We start from the raw sequence: 6736 nt of genomic DNA, 5'->3' as shown, positions 1-6736 counted from the left end.
ATCAACAAATAATCAATGTTTCTCATGGTACAACCAGTGGCGGGCGGTGCATTTTCTGGTAGCGCCTTCAACGTATCAATCCAACCCTCAAAAACTATTTTATGGCTTTAAAACCTCTACTGCAGCTACAGCTGCGACACATAAAAAATAATCAATAAATTAATGCACAAAATAGGGTAAAAGCCACTTCCTAGCAGCATTTCATGATTAAATACAAATACTGGAGCTTTTCAGACATTAAAACCAGGCCAGGGGGTGATTTTCCTGGGAAAAGACAGCGATGAACGTCAATGGCGTACGGGCAAACATTGCCCGAAAATGGGGTAAAATCCAGCCGAAAACAGCATTTATTGATTAAATACAAATACTGGAGCTTTTTAGACATCAGAACCGGGCCCGGAGTATCATTTCCCTGGTAAAAAGACAGTGATGAACGTCGATACGTCCATACGTGAAATGACAAAAAAATGCACTAAAATTAGGTAAAATCCACTTCCTAGCATCATTTATTGATTGAATACAAATACTGGAGCTTTTGAGACATTACAACCAGGCCAGGGGGGTGATTTTTCCCGGGCAAAGACAGCGATGGACGTCAATGGTGAAACGCCAAAAATTAAACTGGGGTAAAATCCACTTCCTAGCAGCATTTTGTGATTAAATACAAACACTGGAGCTTAAATACAAACACAGGAGCTTTTCAGATATCAGAACTTGTCCCACAATTGAAATATTATTTAGGAATATAGTCATATTTGCAATTTTACTCACCAAAAATCCTTTTTACACAATATCCATCCTCCTTTCTTTTTTCCTTCTTTCCTATCGCCATCAAAGCTAATGATGAAAGTCGAGCCTGTCCTGTCATATTTCCGGCATAGTCCGTTTTGAAAATAGCATTAAATCAACACCACAATACTATACTATTTGCTTGTGGAGCTAAGTTAGCGCGCTGAAAGTGCCCCACACACCATTTTCCCGGCTGTAACAGGCTTGCTAGCTTCGGAGTTGACCGCCCTTTCTTAATGATGGGCCAATATTTCTTCATTTTTTTCTGGAAAAGTCCGTCTGGAAAATAGCTTTGTGAGCAAACAGAATCAATTTGTTTTTGCTTCTGCTTCTGTCGGCCATAGTGGGTGGAGTTTGCGATCTCGGCTGCCTGGGTACTGCTTTGGCCCGCCTACTAGCCAATCATAGTTTGTGAAAGCAATGACATGTCCCAGCCAGCAAAATGCTAACGCCTATGAAAAATTATTCTAGGGTTGCCAACTCGAAATCTGATTGGTTAAAAGCAACAGTCTAGTTTAATGCAGCAGAGCCCGCAAGAACTAATTGTGAAGGCTTTGAGGCAGATCTGATCTGGCAACAAATAATGGCTGAAATGTGATTGGTTAAATGCTTCAATATGAAAACACACATCTGGAAGCAGTGCAACCAGGGGGAAAAGGAATGAAAGGAAGCTAACAGACCATTTGTAATAATAAGTATTGATGGACAAAATATAATATGATTCAGATATTTCTTTGGCCAGCAGAGAAGGCCTTGAAGGCCCTGACGGCCCGCCACTGGGTACAACATATATATAAATGCTTTATTTTTATTTTTATGAAAGCCATTTAAATATCGGGCGGCCCAGCGACTTGAGTGGTAAGCACGTCAGCCTCACAGCTCTGGGGTCCTGGGTTCAAATCCAGGTCCATCTATGTGGAGTTTTCTATGTGGGGTCATGGGTTTCCTCCGGGTACTCGGTTTCCTCCCACATTCCAAAACATGAATGGTAGAATGATTGGACACTCTAAATTGCCCATAGGTATGGGTGTGAGTGTGCATGGTTGTCCGTCTCCTTGTGCCCTGCGATTGGGGGGCACCAATTCAGGGTGTCCCCCGCCTCTGGCCCGGAGTCAGCTGGGATAGGCTCCAGCACCCCCCTCAACCATGAATGGGGATAAAGCGGTACAGAAAATGAGATGAGATGAGATTCTTCTTCTATAGTGAACTATCACTTCTTCAGAAGCGAGTTCCATTAAAAACGGCACCGAAAAAGAATCAGAGCACAAACTTCTGACATTTTATTATTCCTTGAGATATTGATTTATTTTATAAAGGACAGCACATATTAATGCACATATTTATATTCATGTTAATTAACATATGTAAATATGTAAGATTGTAGCCGCTGGATAATGTCCATCTTTAGTCTCTTATGTAGGTACAAGATAAACAATAACACACACGACATAAATACGGAGGACAATTTTAGACAGCATCGTGAACGCAATTTTGTTTGGCTAACAGCCAGGCTTTAAGATGATTGTCTTCCACTTTAGAGTTTCAGTGTGAAGTTTGACATTTTTATAAACTTTTTATACGTAATATAAAAAGCCATATCCTGAAACTGCAAATGTTGAAGGATGAAAGTACTTTATGTTTTCTTTATAAACGCTCAAAAGAGACAGACTGTAATCAAACGCAATTCTTCTTCATTCTCAGCAGTGCTGCATCAACATTCAACACAGCATTTTGAAGTCCATGGGTCCATAAATGCACCATGTTACAGTCACTGTTAGGAAAAGCTTGTTATTGTTTTACCATTGCTTTCTCCCTGTGTTCTGATGTTCGTTTCCCTACTCTTGTTTGTCCCTCCTGCTTTGCTGTTGTGTTCGCGCAGCTGGGCGTGATTCAAAATGAGTTCCTGTTGTGTATATTTAAACCCCACTGATTATTATGTCATTTTCGGATCGTCTGCCTTATTTCCCCTGACATGTGTCTGCGTTACCTGGTTCCTCGATTCAAGATTCCCTGTGCCGGCTGGCCCGCCAGTTGCGCCCGTGCAGAAGCCAAGAAGCATCGTCCCCGTGCCAGCAGGCCAGCTAGTCGCACCCTTGCCAAAGCAACACACAAAATTCCCCGTGCTGGCTGGCCCGACAGTCGCACCCGTGCTAAAAACATGAACCAGCGTCCCCATGCCGGCAGGTCAGCCAGTCGCTCCCGTCTCGAAGCCACGCACAAGATTCTCCGTGCCGGCTGGCCTGCCAGTCGCACCCGTGCCGAGGGCGGGCACAAAATTCCCCGTGCCTGCTGGCCCGCGAGTCTTACCTGTGCCGAAGCCACGAAGCATTGTTTCCGTGCCGGCTGGCCCGCCAGTCGTACCTGTGCCAAAGCCACGCACAAGATTCCCCGAGCCCGCTGGCCCACCAGTTGCGCCCGTGCAAAAGCCATGAACCAGCGTCCCCGAGCCAAAGCCACGAACCAGATTCTGTGTGCCGGTTATCCCGCACCCGTGCCTTACCCGCGAACCAGCGTCCCCGTGCTGGCTGGCCCGCCTGTCGCACCGGTGCCTAAGCCGCGAACGAGCGGCTCGGTGGTGGTTACTCAAGTGACCCAAGATTTCCGGTGCCTGCTGGCTCGACAGTCGCACCCGTGCCGAAGCCACGCACAAGATTCCCCGTGCCGGCTGGCCCGCCAGTTGCGCCCACAGAAGCCACGAAGCATCGTCCCCGTGCCGGCTGGCACGCCAGTTGCACCCGTGCCGAAGCCATGAACCAGTGTTCCCATGCTGGCTGGCCAGCGAGTCGCACCCGTGCCGAAGCCACGCACACAATTTCCGGTGCCTGCTGGCCCAACAGTCGCACCCATGCTGAAGCCACGCACACGATTTCCGGTGCCTGCTGGCCTGACAGTCGCACCCATGCCAGCTGGCCCGACAGTTGCACCCGTGCCGGCTGGCCTGACAGTCGCGCCCGTGCCGGCTGGCCCAACTGTCGCGCCTGTGCCGGCTGGCCAGACTGTCGCGCTTGTGCCGGCTGGCCCGACAGTCTCGCCCGTGCCAAAGCCACAAACCAGCGTCCCCGTGCTGAAGCCACGAACCAGCATCCCCGTGCTGAAGCCACGAACCAGCGTCCCCGTGCCGAAGCCACGAACCAGCATCCCCGTGCCAAAGCCACGAACCAGCGTCCCCGAGCCGAAGCCACAAACCAGATTCTCCTTGCCCGTTGTCCCGCACCCGTGCCTTACCCGTGAACCAGCGTCCCCGTGCTGGCTGGCCCGCCTGTCGTACCCGTGCCTAAGCCGCGAACGAGGGGCTCGGTGGTGGTTACTCAAGTGACCCAAGATTTCTGGTGCCTGCTGGCCCGACAGTCGCACCCGTGCCAAAGCCACACACAAGATTCCCTGTGCCGGCTGGCCCGCCAGTTGCGCCCACAGAAGCCACGAAGCATCGTCCCCGTGCCGGCTGGCACGCCAGTCGCACCCGTGCCGAAGCCATGAACCAGTGTTCCCATGCTGGCTGGCCAGCAAGTCGCACCCGTGCTGAAGCCACGCACAAGATTTCCGGTGCCTGCTGGCTTGATAGTCGCACCTGTGCCGAAGCCACGCACAAGATTGCCGGTGCCTGCTGGCCCAACAGTCGCACCCATGCTGAAGCCACGCACAAGATTTCCGGTGCCTGCTGGCCCAACAGTCGCACCCGTGCTGAAGCCACGCACAAGATTTCCGGTGCCTGCTGGCCTGACAGTCGCACCCATGCCAGCTGGCCCGACAGTTGTGCCCGTGCCGGCTGGCCCAACTGTCGCGCCCGTGCCGGCTGGCCCAACTGTCGCGCCTGTGCCGGCTGGCCAGACTGTCGCGCTTGTGCCGGCTGGCGCGACAGTCGCGCCCGTGCCAAAGCCACAAACCAGCATCCCCGTGCCGAAGCCACGAACCAGCGTCCCCATGCCGAAGCCACGAACCAGCTTCCCCTTGCCAAAGCCACGAACCAGCGTCCCCGAGCCGAAGCCACGAACCAGATTCTCCTTGCCCGTTGTCCCGCACCCGTGCCTTACCCGCGAACCAGCGTCCCCGTGCTGGCTGGCCCACCTGTCGCACCCGTGCCTAAGCCGCGAACAAGAGGCTCGGCGGTGGCGACTCTCCGGGCCTCCCTGGACTAGGGGCTCGGCAGTGGCAACTCTCCGGGCCCCCCTGGATGAGGCAGTCGTGGCGGCAACTCTCCGGGCCCCCCTGGGTTAGGGGCTTGGTGGCGGCGACTCTCTGGGCCCCCTTGGGCGAGGCCGCGGCGACTCACCAGGCCTCCCTGAATGAGGGGCTCGGTGGCGGCGATTCTATGGGCCCCCCTGGGCGAGAGGCTCAGCGGCGGCGACTCTCTGGGCCCCTTTGGGCAAGGGGCGAGGCCACGGTGACTCTCTGGGCCCCCCTGGACAAGGGGCTTGGCGGTGGTGACTCTACAGCCCCGCCTGGACGAGCAGCCAGGGCAAGGTGGCCGACGACTTTTCTAAACTTCTGGTGTCTGTTAATGGCAGGGCCCTCGACCATCACTTTAAGGGCCAGCGCGGACGCCCGCCGGACCGGCCATTCGGCCATCACTTAAAGGGCCAGCGCGGATGCGCGCCAGACCGGCCTTTCGGCCATCACTTAAAGTGCCAGCACGGACGGCTGCCGGACCGGCCAATCCCATTCCTCGCCAAATGCCGGCGCGGACGCCCGCCGGACCGGCCACTCCCACGTCCCACCTCGGGCCGCCGCGGATGCCCACCGGACCGGCCACTCCCACGTCTCATCTCGGGCCGGTATGGGCGCCCGCCGGACTACATTACGCGGTCGCACCTGCCTTCCCAGTCAGCGTTTTTCCTTTTCATGGACATTCGTCTTTGGGACGTCTAGGATGCGTCCCTTAGAAGGGGGGGGGGGGGGGTATACTGTTAGCAGTAGCTTGTTATTGTTTTTCCCTGTGTTCTAATGATTTCCTACTCTTCTTTGTTCCTCATGCCTTGCTGTTGTGCTTACGCAGCTGTGCGTGATTCAAAATTAGTTCCCTTTTTGTCTATTTAAACTCCACTGAATATTATGTCATTGTCGGATCGTCTGCCTTATTTCCCTTGCCATGTGTCTGCGTTACCTGGTTCCTCGATTCCCACGCTTTCCCTAGTCCGGTTTGGTTTTGTGAGTCTTTGTTATTTCCCAAGATCCTTTTATTAAAGTTTTTGTATGAGCTTTATATCCCTCGTCCTCGCCTGCTTTCCCACGATTGGGTCCTTTTCCTAGTAACCTCCCCCCAACGTCTCCTCAAAGACGTAACAGTCACAAACGCAACATTCAACATTATTTCTACCCCAAAAATGAAACCACCAAACATAATAATACTTAGTGACTATTTTATGATGTGGCATACCACAAGTGTCCACACTGGTGTGCCGTGAGCAATAGTCAGGTGTGTTGCTGGAAATTACACGAAATATATTGTAATATTCCAAGAGAAAAATCTTATGGGATTTTAGTCGAACTAATATGAAATTAAAATGAAATATTACAACATTATAATCGAAATATAACGAACACTAAATAGAAGTTTCAAGGGCATTAACTTTAGGCGATGTAAAGTCTTTGTGAACAAAAAATGCTTTTCCGGTAATATTTGGAGATTTAAGTAATAATGGGAGAAAAAGTCATAAACATATGAGATTTAAAAATGTCACTGCTTCTTACATCACTCAAACAGGAAGATGTCCGCAGAGGGGTCCGGGGTGCAGGAAAACAGACAGACAAGGGAAGTGCTGGTGCACAAGTGCAATGTTCAAAGAGGGAAAACAACTACAGATAAACCTTACAAAATAAAAACTGGAAAAATAAAGAAACTAACTGAATTTGGAGGAGCACAGAAAAGGCAACATAACAACTGAGAGAAAATAATCACACACCCAACAGACACAGGGTTTAAATACAATGACTGGCGTTGATGACAATC

Source organism: Stigmatopora argus, chromosome 4 (assembly GCF_051989625.1).
Source record: "Stigmatopora argus isolate UIUO_Sarg chromosome 4, RoL_Sarg_1.0, whole genome shotgun sequence".
Lineage (NCBI taxonomy): Eukaryota > Metazoa > Chordata > Actinopteri > Syngnathiformes > Syngnathidae > Stigmatopora > Stigmatopora argus.
The sequence above is the reverse complement of the archived record's forward strand: the minus strand, read 5'-3'. Positions refer to the sequence as shown.